Source organism: Porites lutea, chromosome 11 (genome assembly GCF_958299795.1).
Source record: "Porites lutea chromosome 11, jaPorLute2.1, whole genome shotgun sequence".
Classification (NCBI taxonomy): Eukaryota; Metazoa; Cnidaria; class Anthozoa; order Scleractinia; family Poritidae; genus Porites; species Porites lutea.
Window position 1 is genome coordinate 22,049,990 of NC_133211.1, and position 17,319 is coordinate 22,067,308.

Consider the following 17,319-nt stretch of genomic DNA (forward strand, 5'->3'; position numbering starts at 1 on the left):
TGGCACAAGTTTCATCCAAGATGGACAGCGAGCAGGTTTAATTAAGGACCAGCTAGCCACATGACAATTGCTCCCTTAAAATATTTTTTTGTGCAGTATTATTTCATCTTTTATCCTTCAACGGAATATGTAAAATAACACTCAACTCAGTAGTGGCACGCTCAAAATCATGTACTTGAATATTTAATCTTCACACGTGGCATGGCGTGATTCTGTGGGTGTTGAGAGTTCTAGGTTAGGGCTTCAATCAGAGTGCGCGGATATTTTTCATCAGAACTTTCTGTGGATGTTACGCCATACTGACGAGCCCCAAAGAGGGCGAAACAGCTGTCTACGGCTACAATCCCGCTCTGTTTTGAGTTCTTTCGGTGTCGTGTTGATGTCTTGCAGAGTTAATTTTCACGTAGTACGATCAGCATTGCAGTATTCCGCTTGCAGAATTTAATGCGTCTATAGTTGACTCCCGATAACTCAAACCCTCGCTAACTCGAACCAAAATGGATTTCCCCTGGATTTGCTTCATACATTTACTGTAATTTTACCCTCGGTAACTCGAATCCTCGATAACTCGAAGTAATTTTTGTTTCCCCTGAGGTCATCTCTATAAGCTCATAAAAGACCGCAGTAGTCGAAAATAATTTTGTTTTCCATCATCTAGCAATTTCGATTTACTGAGCCAAAAATTAATGAATAAAGTAATAAGCACAAGAAATGATTTATATTTTGCAACTCATGCCAGTAAATTTATAAAGAGATCAAACAAGTTTCTTAATAAGTAATTAAGTGAGTGGTTGTTACTGTTCTCAGAAGGTGTGCAAGAAGGTGGGTGAGGTGGAACTCATGAGTCATGGCTTCACTGGTTTAGTCCATGTTCGCATAGCGGACATACTAGACACTGTGAAGGTTGCTTGTGCTAACGAACAATGCAAAGCATATTTTGAAGCTGTCCTGTATATTATGAACACCTGTCTGATGAGTGACTCTCTACTTTAAGGATCGGCGCGGCGTAACTTCGCTCCTTTACAGCAATCGCGCCGAAATCACCGTTCTAATGTGTAAACAGAAGCGTTATCTGGTCGTGCTGGTCCAAAAGCTATCCGGTACAACTGTGAACATAGCCTTACACGCACTGCCAGCTGGCAAAAAAAATTGCACAATTGTTTTTTATTTTGTTTTTTCGGTTTGGTGGTGTTTTTAATTTTTCGGTAAAAAAGAGAGTCACATATAATAAGGAAACCACCAAAAAAAGAAAGAAATGACTTCATGAATAATCAGCAACACGAAACCGCAACCCAATCATAATAATTGAATAATTCAAAACATTAGGGTAAATTAACAACAACTCATTCAAAGTTTATTTTTCGGTGGTGCAGTAGAAACAAACGTTGTGAAAGAAGGAAATGGGGGCTTTTAAATAGAATGATTTAATCATGCTATTTCGAACGAAAAGCCTAATTTTGGGCAGGACGTGATGTGTTTTTCGATTCAATCACTCAGGATATTTGATGGCAATAGCAGTGAGTATCCCAGTACCCTCTGACGCACAGGGCTCCTTGTAACAGCCACAATGACGTTTTTCTTTATTGTTGTTGTTTTTGTTTTTCATATCTTAAGGTATTTCGATACAGTTTTTGGGAGACCATACCGATGTTTTTCAGTCACCTTAAAAATGATTATCCTTGTCCGATCGCCACAAAACTCTCACCAGTGATTGACTATGAATTGAAGTTTGTCGAAATATAATTTTTAGTAAAATCGGTATCACTATGACAACAATAAACAAAAAACTTTGAAATCGATAAAATCCGAATTTTGCACGATCTAGACCCGCTACTTAAAATCCGACACCAGGAACTTTAATTGTGGTGTTTAGCAAATAACCTCCGTGAGAAATAAAAAATTATGTTTGTTTGAATTCAAATAAAACGAAAATATATTTCAAAACTTATAGTTTCAATAGCCGTGATAACATGTTAAATAAAAAAAGTTCTAAATCTCTCACATTAATCTTAAGAAGTGTCAAAAGGCTGATTAATATCATTTTTGATGCTAGGGAAGTTTGGCGTATTTTCTTTCTTGCGATCCTGAAAACTAACCTGTTTCTCACCACCTGTCTAAGTGCAACTTTATTCTATATTTTGACTTTCAGCGCTTTTCTCTATTATCTCTAAAACGGCTTGACAGAATTCTTTTTAAAACTCATCACATGATCTTCATGATGTATATAACAATGTCTGAAACTTTCATTAAGATTGATTCACCGCAATAGATTGAACTTTCAAGAGAAGCCTACGAACCGGCCAAAAGTCCGCGTTACAACAATCACTGTTCAGACGTTATGCTCATTGAATTTCAAATTAATGCCCATCATACGCACCTGTATGGCTAGTGCATTTTAGTATGAATTTTTGTTCCATATTTTGAATGTAAAACATTGACAATATTCACATTGAAATGTACTAGCCACGGAGGTATGTATGGTGGGCATTGATTTGGAAGAATTAGCATAACGTCAAAACAGTGAATGTTGTAATGCGGATCTTTGGCCGTTTGGTAGTCTAGGTTCGTCTTGAAATTTCAAGGTGTTAAAGTAAATCAGTCTTCATGAACGTCTTAGATATTGTTATGAAGGCTACGTGAGGTTTATAAAGAATTCTATCGAGCTGTTCTAGAGATATTCAGAAAAGCGCTAAAAGTCAAAATTTAGAGTAAAGTTTCCTTGCGGGGAAATTTCCATGGATACGTCAACAAGAACAAAAGAATTACCCATAACAGTACCCTATCTACCCGAAGTATGCCCTATGAGTTAATGGCTGCGGTCACATCTGGGCTACTAACTATAGTTGAGACGGGGATAACTATAGTTAGCTATTTCGGTAATGTGACCGCTTCTCTGTTCGCTCTAACTATAATTAGAAAAATTACGCCTCGGTGATCCAAAACAATACAGACTAACTATAGTTATACCTAAACAGGGTTGGTGGGTTAGTCTTAAGTTTACGTAAATTGGGCCTGATCTCAGGTTACGTCTTTTCGCACGTGCGAGATGAGCATATATAAATATGCAAAATAAAAACCAAGCGTGAAGCGAGGGCGAAATTAAAAACAACAAACAAAAAATTTACATAGGCTAACTTAAGAACTAACTGTTGTTAACTGCATGGTGTGACCGCAATGCCGACCGAAAGCACTATCTACAGTTAGGTGTTAAACTTTAGTTACGTCGTAGATGTGACTGCAGCCATAAATAATTAAGAACCGAAAGCAGGTCAACCAATCACGAGAAAGTGAAATGTACCAAATAGTAGAAATCGCGTGTTGTCCATTCTCTATTTTCCAATTCCCTATAATACACTCCGTTTGCCCCCCAAATTTTGCATAAACCATTGTTTTTAAATGCTCCTGGGAGTATTGCATTTTCCCAAGAGCATTTTAAGACAATAAGTTATGCAAAATTTGGGGGGCAGACAGAGTGTATTATGGGGAATTGGAAAATAGTCAATGTGCTGAGTTCATCTTGGAGCCAAATCCAACGCGAAATTGGACTTGCTGTTGACAGCAATTCTGAAAACACAACAGCATTTCGAGCGTCGCTGTAAATATTTTTGCGTTAAATAGAGTGAATAGACTGAAAACACCTTCGAACACACCGAAGTTTCCTTTACATCAGTGGTCAAGAATTCCTACCTCAGGTTTTACTTATCATGTCAGTCCATGGGCTATAGGAAACATGGGTTTTGACTAAATAAAGGTAAAATTTTGCCTGGTCAAATCTCCCGCAAATGTCTTGCAGAAAAGTCTGGAAATAGGCTTCGTTTTGCTTCAGAACTCAATTGATAGTCTTAGTTAACGAAACGGTTCTCTTCACATCCTAAGGCGAGGGCGAAGAGAACACTGAGTTTACCAAAACTTTACGAAGGCAGATTGAGTTCTGAGTCAAACCAAATTAAGGAGATAAATAATAATAATAATAATAATAATAATAATAATAATAATAATAAATTGTTTCTTAATCACCATTGCAGTCAGTTAAAAATGCTGAACTACAGGAAAAAAATACAAGCTTCAAAAATTTAATACATTATTTAATAATGCTATACATTATAATTACTACTACTTTAGCATTTACACACTGTAAGATTGATTGAAGGTAATAAAAAAAGTGAGCCACAACGCTTCGTACAGCACATTTTACTGTTGTCACATGCTTTGGTACTACTGGTCGTCCTTGTCCTGAGGTTGTAGTCATGAGTGTGATCTCTGCTACTAGGTAGCAAAAAGTGATTTGGGTGGCTAATATTGTGGAACGGCTGTGTGTATCTGTATTTCATAGATAACAGAATCCTCCACATTGCGAGGCTTTGTAGTGTGGGCCGAACTAAGGGCGTCCGCATAGGTAAGAGATGGATATGTAAGGAAGACAGGCCATGTCCTGCCACACCTGAGCACCATATTCTAAAATAGGTCTTATAGTGGTTAGGTAGATTTACTGTAGGTACTCCTCCTTTCCTTGATATTTGCAATGAGAATAGTCGCTTTGAGGCCTTCTTAAAAATATAATCGATCTGATAGTTCTACCTTAGATCGTTACCGATATACACTTCGAGGAGTTTATGTTTCGCGATCCACAACGTCATTGCCAAGAATTATGGGTGACAATACAACGTTATGATTATGCATAAAATTAACTAACATTTCTTTGCACTTTTTAGGGTTTAAACTCATATTGTGGTCATTAGAAAAATTGTGAAAGTCGTTAGCAAATAGAGAAATAGGCTGCAACCGTTCCTAGGCAAAATTTCGAGAGCTGTGGTGTTATCAATAAATTAAATTCTCAATTTCCAATCCTTCAGTAGGTTGATAGTCATTACCGTAAACAGGATGACACCAAGTTTTGTCCCCTGGGGGATGCCACATTTGAGGAATTTCAAATCAGAAAAAAAATTCCAGGTTCTTACAGCCTGCCTTCTATCGGTCAATAATGCCTTTGTCAAGTTAACCAGCGCGGGATCAACATTAAAGCTTAATAGTTCTTTCAAGAAGATGTTATGATCAATGAGATCAAACCCCTTGGAGAGGTTGGCAAAAAATATCTTCGCAGCACATTCCCCCGTGCCTGTAGCTTCATGAATAGACTGTAAGTGGTAGATTAGGACATCAGCCGTAGAATGACCTTCCCTACCGTACTGACAGGGGCCAATGTTTTCTGCTATTTTAGTAATAAGCCTGCTTCTCAGTACATGTCAGGGCGATCGATCTCAAATGGGATTTACATAATTTCTTGAGGAGGGGAGACTTAGGTAAAGGGTTTACGATGGAGCTTTTAAGTAGCTCAAGCACATATCCTTCCACTAACGATCGATTGTAAATATCCATGATAACTCGGGCCATTTCGGGTGCAAATTAGTTAAGGACCCTGTTAGGAATCATGTCAGGACCAATAGCTTTACTAGTGCTTAAACTAGATAAGGATGTCCAAACTATGTTTCCTATATCTCATGGTCAGCCGTCTTCAGGGAAGTTTACCTCGAAACGGGGTTTAACGTTTTCTTCTCCTTGGGCAATTTATCGGCGTTTAACCGAAAATATGAATGATCACTACCAATAGCGAACCCAACTCAAACGATTTCTCAAGGGGAGTATTGACCTTTTCAGAACTAGTTGTCAGCTCTTTCAGTGACATCGCCTTGAATTGAAGCATCACAACCTTGGCATTCCGTCTGTTCACAGGAAATTTTTCTTATCTTTCTTAAATTTTCAAGAGACCAATTTTTTCACCTATCCTGGAAAAATTTTTAGTAGTTTTGGAAATAGAACAACCGTACTTTCCAGTACTTGGAGAAATAACACATATTTGAACCCAACCGTGGTAATAACTTGTTATGGCATAAATTGCATTACAGAGTGTTAAGTTATCGGTGAAAACTTAAAAACGGAAATATGAGAAGGTCTAAGTACCAACACGAAAGAACGGAATGATACTGAGCGATACTGAAGAAACAACCGTATCGCGATCCATGATAGAGGCTCAATCCAGCAACGCCTAGGAACCTTAACCACTACTATTTCCACTTGCCTATGTATACTTCTAACAAGAAACTCGACAACAAAGTCAAGCTGCCGTCAAATTTATTGCCTCTTTTCATACTCAAGGCTGCTTATACAATTCCCCTAACGAGAAGATTTCATTTCATAACACCGCATAAAAAATGTATTTTACTGGTCTGACACAAAACGACCAAAACTTATTCAGCAAACAAACATGACTACAAAACACTGCAAAAAAAAAGCTCTCGAAAAATTAACCAAAAAAGTCTACTACATCTCATACACTGATATCATAACGAAAGAGACCTTAACTTAATAACGGTATTAAAGGAGCTGTGTCACGGTAGTCCAGTTCATTTTCTTTAACTTTGCCAATTACTCGCCCTCAATCGCTATGGAACTTAAAGTAAGCAAAGAAATTACAGGTAAATGACAAAATCAGAGATCCAAGACAACAAATATGTCTCCTGAGCATTATTTCTGAAGTTGCAACCAGCAGGGATCAACTTTAAAAAAATGTAAGGCTCAGTTTTCAAAAACCCTAATTTCGATCCGTTTCAATCTTCTTCACTTTTGCCGATCCGTGGCATCTGTTGCCTGCGTTATGTTATTTTAACCTTCCTTTAAAGTTTTAAGCGGTTATTTTTATCTTTCTCTTAATTCAACGGCATTTTGTAATTTCCTAATTTGGCTGAATTTCGTTACACAGCTCCTTAAAACTATATTTTTTTAAGATATCGGCAGCTACTTTTGTCAGAGCAAGGCAATAACTATATTGTTATCCGCGTCGACAAGTGGACCACTTCCGGATGACCCGCCCATAACAGCACTTGCGGTACCTTTTGTAGTACTTCTTCCTGCCAGCACAGCACCCATAGGCAGCTGGGTTGTAGCTATATCGCCCACACCTCCGATAACGGATACACTTGGATCTTTTGCCGATTACGCGCCCATAACAGCACTTGCGGTTCCCTCTATAGTACCTCGTCTTGCCAGCGCAGCATCCATAGGTGGCTGGATTGTAGCTATATCGCCCACACCTTCGATAACGGATGCACCTGGATCTTTTGTGGATAACGCGCCCATAACAGCACTTGCGGTTCCCTCTATAGTATCTTGTCTTACCAGCGCAGCATCCATAGGTGACTGGATTGTAGCTATATCGCCCACACCTCCGATAACGGATGCATCTGGATCTTTTGCGGATAACGCGCCCATAACAGCACTTGCGGTTCGCTCTATAGTATCTTGTCTTGCCAGCGCAGCACCCATAGGCAGCTGGGTTGTAGCTATATCGCCCACACCTCCGATAACGGATGCACTTGGATCTTTTGCCGATTACGCGCCCATAACAGCACTTGCGGTTCCCTCTATAGTACCTCGTCTTGCCAGCGCAGCATCCATAGGTGGCTGGATTGTAGCTATATCGCCCACACCTTCGATAACGGATGCACCTGGATCTTTTGTGGATAACGCGCCCATAACAGCACTTGCGGTTCCCTCTATAGTATCTTGTCTTACCAGCGCAGCATCCATAGGTGACTGGATTGTAGCTATATCGCCCACACCTCCGATAACGGATGCATCTGGATCTTTTGCGGATAACGCGCCCATAACAGCACTTGCGGTTCGCTCTATAGTATCTTGTCTTGCCAGCGCAGCACCCATAGGCAGCTGGGTTGTAGCTATATCGCCCACACCTCCGATAACGGATGCACTTGGATCTTTTGCCGATTACGCGCCCATAACAACACTTGCGGTTCCCTCTATAGTACCTCGTCTTGCCAGCGCAGCATCCATACGTGGCTGGATTGTAGCTATATCGCCCACACCTTCGATAACGAATGCACCTGGATCTTTTGTGGATAACACGCCCATGACAGCACTTGCGGTTCCCTCTATAGTATCTTGTCTTACCAGCGCAGCACCCATAGGTGGCTGGATTGTAGCTAAATCGCCCACACCTCCGATAACGGATGCACCTGGATCTTTTGCGGATAACGCGTCCATGACAGCACTTGCGGTTCCCTCTATAGTATCTTGTCTTACCAGCGCAGCATCCATACGTGGCTAGATTGTAGCTATATCGCCCACATTTAAGATAACGGATGCACCTGGATCTTTTGTGGATAACGCGCCCATAACAGCACTTGCGGTTCCCTCTATAGTATCTTGTCTTGCCCGCGCAGCATCCATAGGTGACTGGATTGTAGCTATATCGCCCACATTTAGGATGACGGATGCACCTGGATCTTTTGTGGATAACGCGCCCATAACAGCACTTGCGGTTCCCTCTATAGTATCTTGTCTTGCCAGCGCAGCATCCATAGGTGACTGGATTGTAGCTATATCGCCCACATTTAGGATGACGGATGCACCTGGATCTTTTGTGGATAACGCGCCCATAACAGCACTTGCGGTTCCCTCTATAGTATCTTGTCTTGCCAGCGCAGCATCCATAGGTGACTGGATTGTAGCTATATCGCCCACATTTAGGATGACGGATGCACCTGGATCTTTTGTGGATAACGCGCCCATAACAGCACTTGCGGTTCCCTCTATAGTATCTTGTCTTGCCAGCGCAGCATCCATAGGTGACTGGATTGTAGCTATATCGCCCACATTTAGGATGACGGATGCACTTGGATCTTTTGCGGATAACGCGCCCATAACAGCACTTGCGGTTCCCTCTATAGTATCTTGTCTTGCCAGCGCAGCATCCATAGGTGGCTGGATTGTAGCTATATCGCCCACATTTAGGTTGACGGATGCACCTGGATCTTTTGTGGATAATGCGCCCATAACAGCACTTGCGGTTCCCTCTATAGTATCTTGTCTTACCAGCGCAGCATCCATAGGTGACTGGATTGTAGCTATATCGCCCACATTTAGGTTGACGGATGCACTTGGATCTTTTGCGGATAACGCGCCCATAACAGCACTTGCGGTTCCCTCTATAGTATCTTGTCTTGCCAGCGCAGCATCCATAGGTGACTGGATTGTAGCTATATCTCCCACATTTAGGTTGACGGATGCACCTGGATCTTTTGTGGATAACGCGCCCATAACAGCACTTGCGGTTCCCTCTATAGTATCTTGTCTTGCCAGCGCAGCATCCATAGGTGGCTGGATTGTAGCTATATCGCCCACATTTAGGTTGACGGATGCACCTGGATCTTTTGTGGATAACGCGCCCATAACAGCACTTGCGGTTCCCTCTATAGTATCTTGTCTTGCCAGCGCAGCATCCATAGGTGGCTGGATTGTAGCTATATCGCCCACATTTAGGTTGACGGATGCACCTGGATCTTTTGTGGATAACGCGCCCATAACAGCACTTGCGGTTCCCTCTATAGTATCTTGTCTTGCCAGCGCAGCATCCATAGGTGGCTGGATTGTAGCTATATCGCCCACATTTAGGTTGACGGATGCACCTGGATCTTTTGTGGATAACGCGCCCATAACAGCACTTGCGGTTCCCTCTATAGTATCTTGTCTTGCCAGCGCAGCATCCATAGGTGACTGGATTGTAGCTATATCGCCCACATTTAGGATGATGGATGCACCTGGATCTTTTGTGGATAACGCGCCCATAACAGCACTTGCGGTTCCCTCTATAGTATCTTGTCTTGCCAGCGCAGCATCCATAGGCGGCTGGATTGTAGCTATATCGCCCACATTTAGGATGACGGATGCACCTGGATCTTTTGTGGATAACGCGCCCATAACAGCACTTGCGGTTCCCTCTATAGTATCTTGTCTTGCCAGCGCAGCATCCATAGGTGACTGGATTGTAGCTATATCGCCCACATTTAGGATGATGGATGCACCTGGATCTTTTGTGGATAACGCGCCCATAACAGCACTTGCGGTTCCCTCTATAGTATCTTGTCTTGCCAGCGCAGCATCCATAGGCGGCTGGATTGTAGCTATATCGCCCACATTTAGGATGACGGATGCACCTGGATCTTTTGTGGATAACGCGCCCATAACAGCACTTGCGGTTCCCTCTATAGTATCTTGTCTTGCCAGCGCAGCATCCATAGGTGACTGGATTGTAGCTATATCGCCCACATTTAGGATGACGGATGCACTTGGATCTTTTGTGGATAACGCGCCCATAACAGCACTTGCGGTTCCCTCTATAGTATCTTGTCTTGCCAGCGCAGCATCCATAGGTGGCTGGATTGTAGCTATATCGCCCACATTTAGGTTGACGGATGCACCTGGATCTTTTGTAGATAACGCGCCCATAACAGCACTTGCGGTTCCCTCTATAGTATCTTGTCTTGCCAGCGCAGCATCCATAGGTGGCTGGATTGTAGCTATATCGCCCACATTTAGGATGAAGGATGCACTTGGATCTTTTGCGGATAACGCGCCCATAACAGCACTTGCGGTTCCCTCTATAGTATCTTGTCTTGCCAGCGCAGCATCCATAGGTGGCTGGATTGTAGCTATATCGCCCACATTTAGGATGACGGATGCACTTGGATCTTTTGCGGATAACGCGGCCATAACAGCACTTGCGGTTCCCTCTATAGTATCTTGTCTTACCAGCGCAGCATCCATAGGTGGCTGGATTGTAGCTATATCGCCCACATTTAGGATGACGGATGCACCTGGATCTTTTGTGGATAACGCGCCCATAACAGCACTTGCGGTTCCCTCTATAGTATCTTGTCTTGCCAGCGCAGCATCCATAGGTGACTGGATTGTAGCTATATCGCCCACATTTAGGATGACGGATGCACCTGGATCTTTTGTGGATAACGCGCCCATAACAACACTTGCGGTTCCCTCTATAGTATCTTGTCTTGCCAGCGCAGCATCCATAGGTGACTGGATTGTAGCTATATCGCCCACATTTAGGATGACGGATGCACCTGGATCTTTTGTGGATAACGCGCCCATAACAGCACTTGCGGTTCCCTCTATAGTATCTTGTCTTGCCAGCGCAGCATCCATAGGTGGCTGGATTGTAGCTATATCGCCCACATTTAGGTTGACGGATGCACCTGGATCTTTTGTGGATAACGCGCCCATAACAGCACTTGCGGTTCCCTCTATAGTATCTTGTCTTGCCAGCGCAGCATCCATAGGTGGCTGGATTGTAGCTATATCGCCCACATTTAGGATAACGAATGCACCTGGATCTTTTGTGGATAACGCGCCCATAACAGCACTTGCGGTTCCCTCTATAGTATCTTGTCTTGCCAGCGCAGCATCCATAGGTGGCTGGATTGTATCTATATCGCCCACATTTAGGATAACGAATGCACCTGGATCTTTTGCGGATAACGCGCCCATAACAGCACTTGCGGTTTCCTCTATAGTATCTTGTCCTGCCAGCGCAGCATCCATAGATCAATGGATTGTAGGTATTCCTGCCGCATTTTAGATTAGGGATGCATGTAGCTCTTTTGGTAATTATTCGGCCATAACAGCACTTGTGGGTTCCTTTGCAGTATCTGTGTTTGCCAGCGCAACATCCATAATTCATTGGATTGTACCATGATGTGCCGCAGCTAACCAAGCGAACGCAGTAGGCGGTCTTAGGGATGGTGCGACCATGACAGCACTTTTGACTCTTTCTCAAGTATATGCTTCTACCAAAACAGCATCCATATGTTAATGGGTTGTAGCTATATCGCCCACATCTCAGTGGTCGAACGCAGAAGGATTTTCTGGCGATGATTCGGCCATGACAGCACTTTTGGCTCTTTCTATAGAACGTTTTTTTGCCTCCACAACAACCATTGGTCAAAGGATAGTAGTTATATTTTCCACATTTTAGTGGTCGCACACAAGTTGAAGCTCTTGGAATGACGAGACCATGACAGCACTTTTGGCTCCTTTTGTAATATCTTCTACCAGAGCAGCAACCATGGGTGAGTGGGTTGTATCTATGCCAGCCACAAGTGAGTACACCTATACACCAAGACCGTTTGGGTATAACACGACCATAACAGCACTTCTTGATCCCTTTGGGGTAAACATATTTGCATGCACAGCACCCTTGGGTCAGCGGTCTGTAGCGTGAGGCACCACACCTTAGATATCCTGTTTTAAGGGATGATGCGTCATCTTTGGCTTGCGTTGAATCTGTGATAATCCAAGAAGGTAATATAAAAAAAAATATTTTGAATCAATGTAAGAAAGAGAGAAAGAAGTTGATTAAGGAAATTAAAAAGCAGTCATCATGATTTAAGTGAAAAGAGGTAAACACAATAGAGCCATGAAACGTAGGCACAAACGAAGATAAACAAAGATTAAGAGAAAACATCTTGCGAACCCTCGATGGAGTCTCTGAAGGGTTTCTTTGGCGAACAATCAGAAACACGCGCATCAGCTGCATTAGCCACCTTATCGCCATTTGGAGCTGGAAAGTGTTCATCACCAGAAGACAGGTTTTCTTGAAAGGACTCAGCGTTCCAGGCTAGAGCGCAAGAGACTGCGAGAAGAACAACTATCACTTCCGCAAGGCTGCCGCTCCCCATTCTTGTGTCACGATCAGTGTGCGGCTGAGCGACTCTGTGTAAGATACAAAAAAAATGTTAAGACATTGACAATTCAAGAGAAACGAAAATAAAGTAGAACTGCCAATGGCTGCGAATGACAGAACAATGATACGCCTTTTTAAATGACAGGTGTCATTTTCCTTATATTATGTATCTTTTATGACATTTTTTCTGAGTATCAAAAAGAAGAATGGACTTTTCATGCTCCCTTACTGTCGATATGTCAAGGAACTAGTGTCAATATTTAACTCCAAAATGTCCCATGTTAAAATTACGGTTCCACTGTTCACTGATAAATACCGGTTCTTTCGTTCTGACCAGCAAAATTTGTCCCATTGCATGCTTAGCTTGTTAAAAAAGGATTCCGAACAGAAACAACCCCCGGCAATATTTTGAGTCCGATGGTTATGTATGAAATTAATGAGAACAATAAAAAAAACATTTGGCTGCAATTAGCAATCAGGAAAATTCACGTTCTCGCACAGCAGACAACGCTAGCGCTATCGCTGTACAGGATGCATGAAACACAAAACTCTTATGTAATTTTTTTAGCATCCTTGATCATTTTTATCCAGTAACTGGTTGAGAAGAAATTTGAAAATTAAACTTAAAAGTCGGTTTGTTAATATCGCGTTTTACATAGAAGGCTATAAGAGGTTCCTCTCTCCCATTTTCGCCTCGTCCTTCTCTTTTTCCACCCCAAAACACCTGATACGCTAGCTAGGATAGACTGGACTTCTTCATAAACCCAACAACTCAACGAATTTAACCCAAACTATAAGGCTGCTTATAACTCTTACATAATGTGATGATTTTACCGATTCTAATTTTGCATTTTTCAAATTACTGAATATTTAAGGGTTCCTAAAACAGGCGACAGTGAAATTTCACACAGACCCAAGTAATCAGGGGCACTTAACGACGGTTTCCTCCTTAATACATTGAAAGCACTTTTTAAGCTATCCAGAGTACTTTTAGATCCCTAGAGGTGCATTTTAAGAGCCACTATAAAATTTATATCTGTTTGGTCATCCTAGGGTAGCCTGAATTTCATCCGATTGCTTCGAGTCGTTTTCTCCTCTCGGGAGTAATAACGACTCCAAGTAATCGAATGAAATTCAGGCTAATCCTTGGGCAAAGTGAGTCGTTTCGAAATTACGAGGGATTCAGTATTATTTTCCCGAAATTTTTAGATTTAATTTAAGGTATTACGAAGGACAGAATTTTTCTGCTTCCTCTTTCCATCACATTTTTGATTCCGAAATTTTCTTTTTTCTACGAAAAATAGCCTAACCTGGGGAGTGAAATGTGAAAAATTAAACTTCAGAAAATCTTAGGGAAGTTATTAGATCAGCCTCGAAATTTGTAATGGAACGGTCAACTAGAAATTTTTAGCCGTCCTCAAGTAATGGAAAATTCTAGGCAATATTTGCTTCTCCGAACAGATATTTGGCAGAAAACAGTCGTTGAGGGCCCCTGAATAATCACACGATATTCCGAACCTCTAAGGACAAAGACAATTTTGAATTATCGGTTCGAGTTTGGGGTACAATTGATAAAGTGGCAGGGAGAGTAACCTTCAATTTAAATTATCGGATCAGAAGAGAGTTCCGAGAAACCGCCATGGGGTTTGAGAAGTTTGAATAGGATTCTACCATATGATTGAACTGATTTCATCACGTAATAGGTTTGATTCAAGTTATTTTCTCAAGATATTTTATATATTAGTATCAGATAACAGTTACGGAATCAACAGCTTTGGTCTCTATCGCATGGTATCAATCACATAAATTTGAAATTTCAAATAACCAAGTTTAAGTAATTGTCAGTTTCACACATTTTAACTCACAGTTTTTGTCTAATTCAAAAAACAATTTAAAAAAATAGAGTACCGGAAAATTTGTTGTTTCGGAAAGTCACAGGCGATGGGGATTTCAGGCACTTTTCTAAACTAGCAATCTATTGGTTTCGCTTAGTAAGAATTAAGTAACTTACTTTCTGAATGTTCTTATCGTAAAATTTTCAACTCTTCACACTTCCGCAATCTGAGTTCCTAAACATTTTAAAAAAGAAACTCTACCCTTTATCAAAGTTATACTCGACTAAGCATTGTTTACAGGTAATTCATCAACAGTGGCCGTTGAGGTCTCTATCATTTCAGTAGAACATTCACATACCGATATTCCTCTGTCGACCACAGCTGCCCTGAATCTCATTCAATTCTCAGAGTCTTATCGAAGCCTTACTTCTGTGTGTAAATCTCTTTACGGTAAAACGTAAAACGTTCAAATTAGGAACTTCTCAACTGCATGAAGTTCCTTAACAATCGGCGGAAATTTTTAAGGTAAATCTCTAAACACGAAAAAGTCATCCAGAAACGTGTTAATTGACTTGTTAATTGACTTGCATTTCGGTGCACTGCTCTGGGTTGCTCTTTTCGCGCTGTCTCGAGAGTATTAATATGTTTGTTTCTGATCTGCATTAACTTAAATTTTCTGGTCTTCCTTCACGCCAAGGAGTCATTTTTTTATTAGCCAAAGACAGTTTAAATGAAATAACTCCTCCGATGTGGGCATTTTCCCTTGCGATTACATCTAAATATGCAAATTTTAGTGTGGTTTTATGTCCGCTCTCCTAAGCAAACAATTCTGAAGTAGTGCATTCATAAATTTATTTTCAATGAACAAAGAATGAGGGTTTAATCAAGCCTAATGAGGAATTATAATCGCGAAAATGTAAGTTACAACGTTAAAACTTCGAGACTTTGTTCATCTTCGGATTACTTTACATTTCCTTTAAAGTTTTTTTCTTTTTTTATTATAACACTGTATATTTTTTACATCTGTGGTGATTTTACTTAATCTGCAGTGAAACAAGAGTAAATAGTCGCGCGACAGTATTTACTTTCTTAATGTTTTGTGACATGTTTAAAATTGAACTGACAGCTCAGTTATTCACGACATTGACTATCACCTGCCTTTAAGGTGTTTCTATACAGTTTCTCGGAGACCATACAGATGTTTTTCAATCGCCGTCAAAGTGATTTTATCCTTCTCTCATCGCCACAAAATTTTCACCAGTTTGCCAAAATGCAGTTTTTTAGTAAAATCCGGCGATATCACTATGACAACAATAAACAAAAAACTTCGAAACCGATGTAGTCTGAGTTTCGCGCGATCTAGACCTGCTACTGAAAATCCGACACCGGGAACTTAAAGTGTGGTGTCTAACAAATAACCGCCGTGAGAGGTAACAAATTCTGTATGTTTAAATTCAAATAAAACGTAAATATATTTCAAACCTTTTAGTTTCAATAGCCGTGATAAATTGTTTAATAAAAGAGTTCTAAATAACTCAAATATATCTTAAGTAGCGTCAGAAGGCTGCTTAATATCATTATTCGAGGCATGGACTGGAAATTTTGGTGTATTTTCTTTCTTGCGATCCTGAAAACTAACCTGTTTTCTCACCACCTATCTAAGTGGAACTTTATTCTGAATTTTGACTTTTAGCGCTTTTCTTTATATCTCTAAAACTGCTCGGCAGAATTCTTTTTTAACCTCATCACACAATCTCCATGATGTATATATTAATGTCTGAAACTTGATTGAGATTGATTCACTGCTACACCTTGAAATTTCAAGACGAACCTTGCCTACGAACCGACCAAAATCGGCGCTACAATATTCACTGTTTTAACGTTACGCTTAGCGTAATTTTCCAAATTAATGATCGCCATACATACCTCCACAGCTAGTACATTTTAGTAAGACTTTTATTGCATATTTTGAATGTAAAACGTTGATAATGCGCACATCGAAATGAATATGTTGTGGCGGTCGGACAAGGATAAAATCACTTTTAAGACGATTGAAAAACATTGGTTTGGTCTCTGAGAAACTGTATCGAAATACCTTAAACGGATGAATAAAGGATATTTTTGCTTTGAAATAATACCAATGGTACATATTAGTGTCAAATATTAAGAGGAAGTTATCTCTGTACCCGTGGTTTGCAATGCTTTCATGCCCAAGGTGACGAGAACGCGATGGGCCGTGATTTACCTCTCTCCCACGATTTTAAACATCAGTGAAAATTTGAAGATCTAAGCCTGTAAAATAATCTACCAGTTATTATAGTATTTTGTAAGAATTCTTGAAAGCTTCAACTTCTCACGTCCACTGGTTAGTTGTCCCATATCTTATTTGTTGTGACTAGGAATGTGTTGCCCCCGTTTTTTGCGCGCATGGCTCCTGCTTGGCTCATACTTAGGACGAACAAATGTGAATGAACTACGACGCAAAGTCCTAGAAGAGAACACACTCGCTTCCGCTTGATGGTTCAACTGAAAATTGTTATGTTTAAACACTTCTCAAACCTTCCTAGTTTAGTAAATTAATATTGATTTCGTCAAAAAAGAAAACAAACCAAATATGACCGCAGTCCACTCCGGGAGTCCACTCTTTCTATCTCTAGCATGTAGGATACGTTGTTATATTGTATTTTAAAATTATTCACTTCATAAGGCCATTGTACTGGGTGTATTTTATTTACTTATTTCAGTATTCAGAATTTTTGTTTTTAAACTCCTAGGATAGTTACACTGTTTTAAGAGTATACTTATTAAAGATTAAAGATTAAAGACAATCTACCAAATCAAAAGTAAGGGACTGATCACATAAGCCGGGCTAGCCTGGTTTGTAGGGCTAGCTCCCTTACCCAAAACAGCAGCTTGCTCAAACTGAAGCAA